Genomic DNA, 14,850 nt, shown 5'->3' on the forward strand with positions numbered 1-14,850 from the left:
GAACTCAAGATCAAGAGTCACATGCTCTGCCGCTGAGAGCCAGCCAGGCACCTGGTTGTCAGTTTCAGGGGCAAATAACATGTGAAAACTGAATGCTGGACTGCTGTTAATGATTTCTAATATTTACACAGAAGTGCACAAAGCTTCACAGAGTAGGATCATCTTGTGAATTAAGTACTGTAATCAGTCCCATTTTATAAACTAGAGAACTGAGGGTAGAATGTTGAATGTAATCAAAGTTACTTAACTCCACAAAATGAAAACGGAGGGTAGAATCACAGAGTCAGAAACCCTACTTCGCAGTTGTCTGGATTCATTTAGATACTGAATATAGAGTTCCTAGCATAGTACTAATAAGTACTCAGTGATAATTCATTTTTATAAAGTGGTGGGTTCAAATTTGGCTAAAATAAAAAATACTGACAATATCAAGTGTTAAGGAGGATGAAGAGAAACTGAAACTCTCATACCTTGCTGATGGAAATGCAAAATGGTGCAGCCACTCTGAGAAACTTTGGCACTTTGATAGTTTCTTAAAAAGTCAAACGTACACTTACGTATGACCCAGCAATCTCATCTCTGCCTATTGATCCTAGAAAAATGAAAACCTATATTTACACAAAAGAATATGTAATCTGTGCATGAATGTTTATAGCAGCTCAATTAATATTGCCAAAAGCAGGAAATGGCCTAGCAAATGAATCAATAAACAAATTGTGGTACATCCATATAAAAAGACTACTACTCAGGGTTGCCTCACTAGCTCGGTCAGGAGAGCATGCAACTCTTGATCTCTGGGTTGTATGTTCAAGCCCCACAAAAGATAGATTACTTAAAAATAAAACCTGTGAAGAAAAAAGAAGAAACACACATGCAAAGTAGTAGAAGGAAATCAAGATATATAACAGCGATTACCTCTGGATTATGAGAGAGGGTATTTTTATGCTCCCCTTTATACTTTATTTATAGATTTTTCATGTTTTCCATGGAGAATCTATATTACTTCTATAAATAATTTCTACACCTAAATTAATATTGCACTGTGTTAACTAGCTGGAATCTAAATGAAAACTTGGGGTGGGGGAAGAAACTACACTATGTGGGGAAGAAGATTCCACTATTTGTTTTCTTTTTAGTACCACCTTTAAGTGGTAATTCTCATGTTTTTTCACTGATAAGTTATCCTTTATCATTTAGATGGATGCATTCATTCATTCATTCATTGACTCATTCAATTCACAAATATGTATTATACTTCTGCTAAGCACCAGCTCTTTGAAAGGTGTTAGGTGAACAAGTCAGGATGGTCCTTGGTCTCATAGAACTTGCAATATGTTGGAGGAGACAGATATTGAATTCCAATCATGATTTTGAGAAGTCCTACAAAAAAGAATAGGTACTGTCGGAATGTGGACAGGAAGAACTAGCATTGGAGGGAGACAGGGAAGATGTCCAGGAGAGAGTGATGTATAAACTGAGGACTGTAAGGGGTAAGTAGTAGTTGGCCAAGTGAGAAGGGAGAAAAACCACTTCATTCTAGGGGAGAGAACATTAAGGGAGAAGATTTTAAAGTAAGAAGGAAATGTATTATCACTGAAGATTTAAAAGGCAGCCAGTATAACAGGAGCGTAGAAATGGAGTAGTAGAGTGGAAGGCCTAATCATATCAGGCTTCTAGATGGTGTCAAGCATTGCAGTCTTTAGCATGACTCCAATGAGCAACCAAAGGTTTTTTGTTTTGTTTTGTTTTAATTGTGGTAAAATATACACAACATAAAAATTACCACTTTAACCATTTCTAAGTGTAAATTCAGTAGCACTAAGTACATATACATTGTTGTGCAACTATAACCACAATCTATCTCTGGAACTTTATCCATCATCCAAATTAAAACTCTACACCTGTTAAACAATAACACCCATTTCTCTTTCATCTTGCTCTTGGAAACCACTATCGTACTTTCTGTCTCTGTGAGTTTGACTATTCTATTCCCATATAAGCAGAATCGTAATATTTGTCCTATTGGTCTGGCTTATTTCACATAGCATGGTGTCTTCAAGGTTCATCCCTGTTGTAGCATTTCAAAAGGGTTTTTTTGTTTTTTTTTTTAAGATTTTATTTATTTATTTGACAGAAATCACAAGTAGGCAGAGAGAGGGAGAAGCAGGCTCCCCGCTGAGCAGAGAGCCCGACACGGGGCTCGATCCCAGGACCCCGAAACCATGACCTGAGCCGAAGGCAGAGGCTTAACCCTCCGAGCCACCCAGGTGCCCCTCAAAAGGGTTTTAAACAGAGGAATATTGCAGTCACAATAACATTTTTAAGTGATCACTCTGGCTGCCTTGTGAATGAATGAAAGGAAAAAATGAAGTGAAACCAGATGGGGGAAATGGTAGACTGTATTAGGTCAAAGTCAATGGAGATGGACAGAAGTGAATAGACTCAAGATATTTTCAGAAAATGGAGTCAGCAGCACTTGCTAATAGATTATATGTATAGGGTGAGTGAAAAGGAGCAGTGTCTCCCGGCAATTTGAGTCTGGGTCTATTATAAGAAATGTGGAGTTGGAGGGTGATACAGTATGATCATGACTTGTTTGGTATGCATAAAGTTTGAGGTTTCTGCCATGCATCCAAAAGGAGGGACAGAAGTAAGTGTTAGATACAGAGTTCTAGAGTTTAGAAAAGACATGTGGCAGAGTGATAAGAATTTATAAGCCATTAGCACATAGATAGCATTTGAAAACTTGAGAATGAATGAGATCATTATTAGGGAGAGAATACAGAGTACAGAAGAAAAAAAAAAGAAAAAGAAATGAAAGAAGTCTGTCACTGAGGTCTGAGAAACTCCAACATTTAAAGCCAGTAACTGCCATGTGCAAAAGTTAGGCTTTTCTACCTCTGAAAGAGAATTTCTTTAGGAACATCAATCCAGCAGGAAGATTTAGATTCTTCTATAAGCCATCCAGCTTTCCATAAACCTGAGCTCAAATCTACTAGGTTACATTCAAAGGCAAGGAAGATCTACTTCTTCAGTAAGTTATTAATATGCCATTTGGGAGTCTTCCTACAAGTCCAGAATTTTGTCAGGTTTCACCAAGATTAAGGGGAAAAAAAAGCAGTTGGCAATTCTGTGAAAAGCTTTAATGATTTCTCTGTTTATATATACGAATATGTATAAATGAGAGGTAGGTTAAGTCCTGGCTAGATAAATATACAATGCTTGGTCAATCCCATTTCCAAATTTCACAGTGTTCATTGAAGACAGCTTTACCTTCACCATTTATAAATCATTTGCATTCCAACAACAATGATTTAAAGAAATGTGTTTATCATAGGATATCAATCTCTGATACATGCAACAAATAACAAATGGCTTGCATATGCAATTTATAATGAGAAAAGACATGGAATTTAAAATGGAAACATTGGATGGTGACATGGTGATCTAGTGCCATTAGGCATTAGCAGTTATTAGTTATATAGCTCATACAGAAATTGATAATTAAAATATATTGAAAAGTGGGGCACCTGGGTGGCTCAGTCAGTTAAGCATCTGCTTTGGGCTCAGGTCATGATCCCAAGGTCCTGGGATCGAGCCCTCCTTCAGGTTCCCTGCTCCACGGGAGACTGCTTCTCCCTCTGCTCTGCCTGCTGCTCCCCCTGCTTGTGCTCTCTCTCTCAAATAAATAAAATCTTTAACGAAAAATTTAAAAATTTAAAAAAATATGCTGAAAAGTAATTCATTAACATGTAGACAAATGCTTTAGAAAGCACCTACATTGTTAAAAACAAAACAGAACACAATGCTGTATTTGTGTACACTCAACTTCCTGTCTGGTGGTGTCAAGCAATGGTTGAAGAATCTGTACTGAGGAATCTTTATTTTATTTATTTATTTTTTTTGACAGAGAGAGATCACAAGTAGGCAGAGAGGCAGGCAGAGTGGGGCGGTGGCGGGGGAAGCAGGCTCCCCAAGAAGCAGGGAGCCCAATGCGGGGCTCGATCTCAGGACCTTGAGGATCATGACCTGGAGGATCATGACCTGAGCCGAAGGCAGAGGCACTGAGGCATCTTTTTTGGGATAGTCTCCAGTTTAGGCCAAGAATGGTGGCCCAAATCTCTCTCCTCTTTTTTTTCTTTAATTTTAGGATTTTATTTATTTGTGAGAGAGAGAGAGAGCGCGAGCGCACACACAGGGGGCTTATCAGGCAGAGGAAGAAGCAGGCTCCTCGCTGAGCAAGGAGCCTAATGTGGGACTCGATCCCAGGACCCCAGGTTCATGACCTGAGCTGAAGCCAGACGCTTAACCACCTGAGCCACCCAGGCATCCCCCAAATCTCTTTTCTACCCAAGAGTTCTACTAGGCCTGAAAGGTGGTATCTCAATTAAAAGAGCTCTGACAGAATAGGTAAATTTTAGATAATCTCTTACAAGAATTTTCAATTATTTGTAGCTGGCAAATAATTAATTGATGATTCCATATGAATCCATACAAATTAATGCTGAGCAATACTGCAAATGTTATGTTAGTTCATTTGTTAAACCCAAATCACAGATTCTTCCTGGCTGCAGATTTTTTCATTATGTTAAATTTTGATTTATTTGTAACTTGCTGAAATGAAAACAATATGAAACCATTTAATGTCTTCTATTTGTATCCATAAGTCATTCAGGTGCTTAAAACTTTTATTTGAATAAAAGTTCGTGGATATCTGGAGTCTCTGATTCTGAATTAAGTTTGTTCCTGTGCCAAAATAATAATAGTTTCTGAACTCATGTTTCAGTGTCAAATGGTTATTAATGAAGCTATATGTGAAAAAGATTGATATATAATAAATTGGGCTTTTCCCTTAGAATTCATTTTTGGAATCTACTATAAAGGATATCAGTCTGAATTAATTTATATTAATATTTTATATGCAAATATTAATATTTCAAATGGCAAAAAGATAAGATTTTTAAAAATACAGATTATGAAGGACATTTTTTAAGAGATAATGAATGTCTTCTGTTACCCCATTTCACCAGTGTTCTTGACTAAGGAATCAAGATGGTGTGGGAGGTTCAAAAATGGCTGCCTAAGAGCAATCCACATCCTAACCCCTGCAACCTATGAATCATAGGGCGAGAAAAGGACTTTGCAGATAAAATTAAGGCTCTTGAAATGGGGAGATTATCCCAGATTATTCAAGTGAGTTCTAAATGCAAAGTGCAAAAGAACATAAGTGTTCTTCTAAGAGGGAAGCCAAGGGAGATTTTATTACAGAAGAGAAGACAGTATGACCAACGAAGTAGAGACTGGAGTGATGCAGCTGCAAATTATGAAATGCCAGCAGCCATCAAAAGGAAGAAACAGGAAATATACTCTCTTCTAGAACTTCTAAAGAGAGCATAGCCCTGATGACACCTTGATGTTAACTCAGTGATACTGATTTTGGACTTAGCAGAACAGTAGGAAAATTCATGTTGTTTTAAGCATGGTAAATTTTTGGCAATTTGTTACAGCAGCCATAGGAAACTAATGCAAATGCTTTAATTTTATGGAGGAGTATGAGTCAGGAAGCTCAAAGTCATCTCCTGATTCCCTAAAGTGTGACATCAGAAGGTCAGTAAGAGAATAAGAAAAAGAAGACTATATTCTAAGTGTCTACCAGTGAATGAAAAATAGAGGAAGGTATATCAGATACAACATAAGTAAAACAGGGAATCAAGAAATCATGGAGGTAACTATTTCCAAATTATTTTGCTCAAATTATATGAATAAGTTAAAATGTTTTTTTTCTTGAATTGGCTAGGAAAGTTTCATTCACTGTGTAGAATTGGATGCAACAGACTGTGAGTGTTCTGTATACAACCTTGAGGTTTTGAATACTCCCTATCAAAACTAGCTTTGACGGGTGTTAGCAATTTTTCCTAATGAGTGAATTTTTGTTTCTTTCCTTTGACATTACTGACTCTTGTAGCTCCTGTTATATATTTTTCTTAATTCTGAAGATATCTTTGAAATAATTTATATTCATTGCCCTCACTCTCCTTTTATCCATCTATCCTTCCATTCAAATAATCTATAAAATACTAAACACATAGTGCAAAGTACTTAGGTTCAGATTAGTCATCTCAGATAAGATCCTGTAATGAAGGAGTTAAAAATAGAACAGTGCAAAAGCGCACCTGGGTGGCCAAGTGGGTTAAGCCTCTGCCTTCAGCTCACGTCATGATCTCAGGGTCCTGGGATCAAGCCCCTAGGGTCAGACTCTCTGCTCAGCGGGGACCCTGTTTCCCCCTCTCTCTCTCTGCCTGCCTCTCTGCCTACTTGTGATCTCTGTCTGTCAAATAAATAAATAAAATCTTTTTTAAAAAAAAAGAATAGGGCAGACACATGTAAGAAACAAAGTATGACACAAAAAGGTATTGATTTTTAAAGCTAGTATTAGAATTAAAAAATCTAATCAATAATCAAAACTTCTACCTTAACAAACTAGGAAAAGAACAAATAAGCCCAAGGCAAATAAAAATAAAATAATAAAGATAAGAGCAGAAATCAATGAAATTGAAAAGAAAAAGAAAAATCAATGAAACTAAAAGTTGGTTCTTGGAAGAGATCGATAAAATTGATAAACTTCTAGCAAGACTGACAAAGAAAAAAAGATACGCCTTATTACTATCAGGAATGACAGAAGAAATATCACTACAGACCCCATAAACAATAAAACTCTCTACACATAAATTTGACAACTTGGATTAAATGGACCAATTCCTCAAAACCCACACACTACCAAACCCTCCCCCACCAGATGAAATAAAGTGAATGGCCCATAACTGTTAAAGAAATTGAATTAATACTTCAAAACCCCCCAAATTCTCCACACCCAGATGTATATTTAAACATTTAAAGAAGAAATAAGGGACGCCTGGGTGGCTCAGTTGGTTAAGCAGCTGCCTTCGGCTCAGGTCATGATCCCAGCGTCCTGGGATCGAGTCCCACATCGGGCTCCTTGCTCCGCGGGGAGCCTGCTTCTCCCTCTGCCTCTGCCTACCACTCTGTCTGCCTGTGCTCGCTCGCTCTCTCTCTAACAAATAAAAAAAAAAAAAAATTTTAAAGAAGAAATAACACCCAATTCCATACAGTGTCTTTAGAAAATAAAAGGAAGAAACATTCTTGACTCATTTATGAGGTCAGTACTGCCCTGATACTCAAACCAGACAAAGACATTATAAATCAAGAAAACTAGAGAGAAAGAAGAAGGAGGAGGAGGAGGAGGAGGAGGAGGAGGAGGAGGAGGAGGAGAAGAAGAAGAAGAAGGAAAAGAGGAAGAAGAAGGAGAAGAAGAAGGAGAAGAAAATGAAAACTAGAGAGGGGTGCCTGGGTGGTTCAGTCAGTTAAGCAGCTGGCTCTTGGTTTTGGCTCAGGTCGTGATCTCAGGGTCCTGGAATTGAGCCCCTTGCTCAGTAGGGAGCCTGCTTGAGTATTCTCTCTCTCTCCCTCTGTCCTTCTCCCTGCTCTCACATACACTCTCTCTCTCCCCCTCAGGAAAAAAACTGGAGACCAATATTCCTCATATACATTATCACAAAAATGCCCAACAATGTACTAGCCAGTTGAATTCACAATATATACTGTAAAAATAGCATATCACAACCAAGAGGGCTTTATCCTGGGAATTAAAGGCTGGTTCAATATTTGAAAATCAGTGTAATCCATCATATTAAAAGTTTAAAGAAGAAAAATAATATAATGACAAAGAAAAATATTCAACATTTCTGCATCCATTCCTGATTTTTTAAAAATTTCAATAATTCAGGAAAAGAAGGCAACTTTCCCTACTTAATAAAGGGCATTTTGGGGGTGGGGTTGGGGCAGACAGAGATCACAAACAGGCAGAGAGGCAGGCAGAGAGGGGGAAGCAGGCTCCCTGCTGAACAGAAAGCCCGATGCATAGCTCAATCCCAGGACCCTGAGATCATGACCTGAGCCGAAGGCAGAGCCTTAACCAACTGAGCCACCCAGGCGCCCTAAAGGGCATCTACAAAAACATCTTCAACTAACTTCATATTAATGGTGAAGGACTGAATGCTTTCCTTCCCAAGACTGGGAGCGAGGTAGGGAGATCCACCTTCATCATTCTGACTCCACATCATTACAGAAGTCTTAGCCAGTACAAAAAGGCAAGAAAAAAGAAAAGATATATACATTGGAAAGAAAGAAATGAAACTGTCACTATTTGCAGATGACATGTTTTTCTATGTAGAAAATCCCAAGGGATCTACAAAGAAAAAACTCCTAGCACTAATAAATGAGTTTAGCAAGTCTCAGGATACAAGAGTAACATGCAAAAATCGATTATGTTTTTTGTATAGTAGCAATTTGTAACTGGAAATTGAAATTTAAAAAATAATACCATTTGCAATAGCTCATAAAAATAAAATATTTAGATACAAATCTTATAAAGGATGTACAAGATTTGCAAGCTGAAAACTGTAAGATAATTTTTAAAGAAATAAAGGAAAACCTAAATAAGTGGAGAAATATACCATGTTCATGGATTGGGAGCAACACAAGAAACATGTCAATTCCCCAAAATGATCAGTACATTTAACACAATAGCAAACAAATCCCAGCAAGAGTTTTTTTTATAGACAACTAGTTCTAAAATTCATTTGGAAAGGGAAGGAAACTAGAACAGCTAAGATAATTTTGAAAAAGAACAATAAAATTGAAGGAATCACATTACCTGATTACAGACTTATTATATATAAACTATACAATGAAGACAGCATAGTATTGGTGAAGAGAAAGATACATAGATCAATAAGATAAAATAGAGTCCGGAATATAGCCACACAAATATACAAGTCTATACAATCAGTTGATTTCCAGCAAATACACAAGAGCAATTTAAAGGAGAAAGAATAATCTTTTCAGGAACTGGTGCTGGGACCACTGACATCCATATGAAAAAAAAATGAACCTCACCCCAAACCTCAAAACTCATACAAAGATTAACTCAGAATAGATCACAGATATGACTGTAGAAAGTGAAATTATAAAACTTATAAAAGAAAATAGAAATTTTTTGGGATTAGGTAACAATTTCTTAGACTTGACACCAAACACATGACCCAATAAAGAAAAAATTGATAAATCGGACTTCATCAAAATTAAAAACTTTGCTCTCCATATGATAGTTAAGAGAATGAAAAGATAAGCTATAGACTCAGAGAAAATATTTACAATTCACATCTCCAACAAAAGGCATATCCAGAATTTATTTAAAAAAAAAAAAAGTTTCAAATCTCAAAAGTAAGAAAACAACTCAATTTAAATGGGTTAAATAGGGCACCTGGGTGGCTCAGTTTGTTAAGTGACTGCTTTCGGCTCAGGTCATGATCCTGGAGTCCCAGAATCGAGTCCCATGTCAGGCTCCCTGCTCAGCAAGGAGTCTGCTTCTCCCTCTGACCTTCCCCCCTCTCATGCTCTCTCTCTGTCAAATAAATAAAATCTTTTTAAAAAATAAAAAAAAATAAATGAGTAAAAGACTTGAAGAGATGTCTCACTGAGGAGGACATATACAGATGGTAAATAAGCATATGAAAGTTGCTCAGCATCACTTGCCATTAGGGAAATGCAAACTAAAACCACTGTAAGATAACCACTGCACATTTATTAGAATGCTTAAAATAAAAAATACTGACAATATCAAGTGTTAAGGAGGATGAAGAGAAACTGAAACTCCCATACCTTGCTGATGGAAATGCAAAATGGTACAGCCACTCTGGAAAACACTTCAGCACTGTGATAGTTTCTTAAAAAGTCAAATATACACTTACTGTATGACCTAGCAATCTCACCTCTGCCTATCTATCCTAGAAAAATGAGAACTTATGTTCACACAAAAGAATCTGTAATCTGTGCATGAATGTTTATAGCAACTCAATTAATATTGCCAAAAACTGGACACAGCCTAACAAATGAATCAATAAACAAATTGTGGTACATCCATATAAAAAAATACTACTCAGCGTTGCCTGGCTGGCTCAGTTAGTAGAGCATGCAACTCTTGATCTCAGGGTTGTATGTATCTTGACCAGCTCTTACAAGTCTTATAATCTGTCTTAACTAGGCTGTGCCCATATTAGGAAGAAGTAGATAATATTTAAGTTTCTTAGATTCCTTACTTTGTCTTTATTTTTCTTATTGACAGAATGATGCCTGTGGAGGCAATTCAGCCAAAGACTCAGAGAACCTCACCTGTAATAAATGTCCAGGCCTTAGTTTTTATAAGGAGACCCATAAAGAAAGTGAGGCTCTACTTCAGTGGTTCTCAAAGTGTGGTTCATGGAACCCCATAGCCTAAACCTGTTTAGGGGTTCCAAAAAGGCAAAATTATTTTTTTAAGAATTTATTTATTTAGGGCACCTAGATGGCTCAGTCGTTAAGTGTCAAGTCATGATCCCAGAGTCCTGGGTTTGAGGCCCACATTGGGCTCCCTGCTGGGTGGAAAGACTTCTCCCTCTCCCACTCCCCCTGGTGGTGTTCACTCTGTGTGTGTGTATGTGTCTCTCCGTCAAATAAATAAATAAATAAATAAATAAATAAATAAATAAATAAATAAATCTTTAAAAAAAAATTTATTTATTTGAAAGAGAAAGCACAAGCACGGGTGGGGAGGAGGCCCGCGGGAGGGTGTAGAGGGGAGGTTGAAGAAGAAGCAGACTATACACTGAGCAGGGAGCCCAAAGTGGAGCTCAATCCCAGGACCCTGGGATCATGACCTGAACTGAAGGCAGATTCTTAACTGACTGAGCCACCCAGATACCCCAGCAAGCTATTTTTTTTTTAATGCAAGATGTTGGGTTTTTTTTTTTCCTTTTTACTGATAGTGCAAAAGCAATGGTGGGTAAGTCACCTTAGCATGAATCAAGATAGAGGCAACATACTGCATTGTAAAGATTGTATTCTTCATTGGCACACACTACTTAACTTAAAAACAAATGCCAGTTTCACTTTAACTCTCAACCCTTGGCAACATATTATATTAATGTACTGTGTGATGAAGAGAAAGAACATACAAAGCACTTCTACCGCATTCCTAAGTACAGCTGGTGTTTCAAGGGAAGGTCTTTATTTGAACTGAAAGTTGAATGAATGACCTTATCATTTATACCATTTTTACTTGAATAAAACAAGACAAAATAAAACAAAAAAGGCTCACAGGAAAAAAAAAAGTATTAGATTTAAAATAGAAGCTCAAGAAGTAGAATAATTTCTTCTGGATTGGAGAAAGGATTAAAGGCTTCATGAAGGATGAGGCATTTAAAAATATATGTTAAACGTACAAAGTGTTAGTACTTGTCACAATCTATCTTCTCTGACAAAGCAGGGCTCTATACATTTTTGGCACTCAACAAATATGTGATTGACCTATTGCATATGATATTAATAGGCAGAGACACAATACAGGAAATTCTAGGAAAAGTGAAAGACGTGAGAAAATGCCTGATATTTCTTTCTATCCTTTTTGAAATCCCACTTATCCCTTCAAGTTCAATTAAAGTTCTAGCTCATTCCTGATTCTTCCAGCCCACACTAGTTTTTCCAACTTCCCCAAACTTGTTCTGTCAAACTTAGTCTAATACCTTAGTGTAGTACCTCTCTAGATTTTAAAACTCATGCTTCATTTCCTTTAATAGTTATTAAAATGTGCTTTATATTATTTAAATTTTAAAATACATTGTACTGTATGACTAAAAACAAAGCACTATTTAGCTTCAAACTACCCTTCTTTCATTCCTTCAATCTTCTGGGAGTCTTATTCCCATCAAAAAAAATTGCACAAGCCTTCCGCTCCTTTTTTGTTCCCATGCCTTCACCTGTATTTTATGCTTAACGATCAGTGCTTACTAATTTAAGACTTAATATTATTCCTTAATAGGCTAATATGTAACACATTTTCTCAGCTTTTCCTTTTCTGAGGTCAGAGATCATGTCTACTACTTCTCTATTATAACTAATGCAATATGAAATAGAAACTTGCTAATGGGATATCCCCACGAACCATTTACCAGTCTAGTCATCTAAATTTTTATTCCCTTGTAAGAAAACAATTCTTTCAAAAGATAAATCCAATTTTTTGCAACAGATATTTAGAAAAAGGCACAGAGAAATTTACTTTTTAGCAATGCTGCATACTCATGTCTGAAATTCCTAGAGAGCCTACAGCACTGTAATTCTATAACCAGCAGTACTGTATTTACCTTAGCCTCATTCACATGACTGAACTTAAGCTGGCAATGAATTTAATTAAGTTGGTTGATCTTGTGTTAAATTGTAAAGGAAAGAATAAAATTAAGAATACGTATAAAATGTTGGATATTTATCAATTGTGTCTAAAAGAGGGGCACCTCTTTTAGAGGTAGATACTAAGTCTTCTTCTCTTAAAAATATACTGACTCGCTTCTTTGTGAAGTTACAAGTATAAGGACATATTAAGATGGCCCTCAGTGGGTTAAAGCCTCTGCCTTCGGCTCAGGTCATGATCCCAGGGTCCTGGGATCAAGCCCCGCATCAGGCTTTCTGCTCGGTGGGGAGCCTGCTTCCTCCTCTCTCTTTCTGCCTGCCTCTCTGCCTACTTGTGACCTCTGTCAAATAAATAAATAAAATCTTTTTTAAAAAATTGTGTCTAAAAGAAATTGAAAAACATATTTTTTTTAATTTTGGGAGAATGGAACCATACCTCTAACCCCTTTATAATATGCAGGTCTTCTTTTTAACATTAATCTATATCTTTTTTTTTTTTTGAGACTTATTTATTTTTAGAGAGAGAGTACACATGAATGCGGGGTTGGGGGTGGGAAGGGGCAGAGGGAGAGAGAAAAGAGAGGATCTCAAGTAGACACTCCCCTAGGTGCAGAGCCTGATGCAGGGCTTGATCTTACCACCCAAGATCATGACCTGAGCCAAAATCAAGAGTCAGATGCTTGACTGGCTGAGCCACCCAGGTGCCCCTTAATATATAACTTTAGAACTGTTAATATTTTTTAAAAATAAGAGAACTTATTTCTTATTATTCATGTTATATAAGACAAGTACAGATACTTTTTTTTTTTTTTTTAAAGTAGTCTCCGAGCCCGAGGTGGGGCTTCAACTCACTACTCTGAGGTCAAGAGTCACATGCTCTAAGGACTGAGCCAGCCAGGTGCCCCAAGAATCCATTTTTAAAGTAAAAATTAACTTTGGTCAAATATCACAAATATAAGCCACCGTGAATAAGTGGCATAAGAACTGAGAATCCTATTCTTCATCTTCCTCAGACAAAACTAGCCATAGTTAACAAGTACAGATACTTTTAAGCAGCCAAAATCCTTTACCTCTTAGACTTTTAGCAACCATTCCCAGTCCTGCCCCCTCAAACTGTCTCTCACATTAATTTCATCTGCTTTCCCTAATTTATTTCCACTATTTGCCATCTTTCTCCTCCAATCATTATGGTTTTTTTGTTTGTTTTTGTTTTTGTTTTACTCAAGCAAAGCTGAGTAGCAAACATAGGCTTTATACTTCTAGGTAAAGCTAGCAGGGCCATCTTAATATGTCCTTATACTTGTAACTTCACAAAGAAGCGAGTCAGTATCTTTTTAAGAGAAGACTTAGTATCTACCTCACAAGTTAGAAATAATTTTTATATATTCTCTAATAGGGTGGGTGCATATGTCTCTTATAGATAGATCCTTAATATACAATATATTTCACCAAAGCAGTCTTAGAAGTCATAAAGGACTTAACCCAGTGCTGAGAAATATTATCAATCAGTCTCTCTCTTTCATTTTCTCTCTCTCCCTCTAATGAATATTATGAATAATAAGTAATCTGCTCACCCTCTGGTGGCCAAAATCGGAAATATATTTTCATTTTCCTGGATTATATCCAAAATATGATTAGTGTGGTGTATTAAATTTCTGTATCATATTCAACCTACACCAAAAATAGATCTAAAAGAAGGCTTCTGGCTTTAAAAAAAAACCCCAAAAAACAGATCTATTAGAGTATCTAATGAAAAATCAACAAAACTATTAAATGTAGTTGTCTTAATCTGTTAGTTAATGACATGAAAAACAAAACCTGGGTAAATAGAATTTAATAGTAATGAGCCATTTTTTCTTACGTGTCCATTTTTTTTTTGAAGATTTTATTTATTTATTTGACACAGAGAGAGATTACAAGTAGACAGAGAGGCAGGCAAAGAGAGAGAGGGAAGCAGGCTCCCCACTGAGCAGAGAGCCCATGTGGGGCTGGATCCCAGGACCCCGAGATCATGATCTGAGCCGAAGGCAGAGGCCCAACCCACCGAGCCACCCAGGCGCCCTTATGTGTCTATTTTTAATATGTCCTAATAATTAAGAAAAAGTCATACTGCAGGTAAGTTTAGTTTAATTTTCTGCCCACTTTATTCTACTGCCCAGCAAATATTTATTGCATATCTGTTATGATTCTATGCTATATACTAGAATTATAACTGTCCTTGCTTTCAGCCTTTTACCTTTACAGGTAAAACTAAACAGTTATTCCCATACAGTATGATGAGTGCTACAACAAAGAATAAGCATGAACTTTTGGGGCCACCAAAGTAGTCTTTGTAGGGCCTTAATCAGGGAAGGATTCTTAGAAAAAATGACATATTCACTGAGATCTGAAGAAGAGGGAATAGAGAGACAGTTACTTTTTTTTTTTTTTTAAAGATTTTGTTTATTTATTTGACAGAGAGATAGAGAGCACAAGTAAGCAGAGTGGCAAGCAGAGGGAGAGAAGCAGGCTCTCTGCTGAGCAGGGAACCCCATGCAGGGCTTGATCCCA

The sequence above is a fragment of the Martes martes genome (assembly GCF_963455335.1).
Source record: "Martes martes genome assembly, chromosome: 4".
Lineage (NCBI taxonomy): Eukaryota > Metazoa > Chordata > Mammalia > Carnivora > Mustelidae > Martes > Martes martes.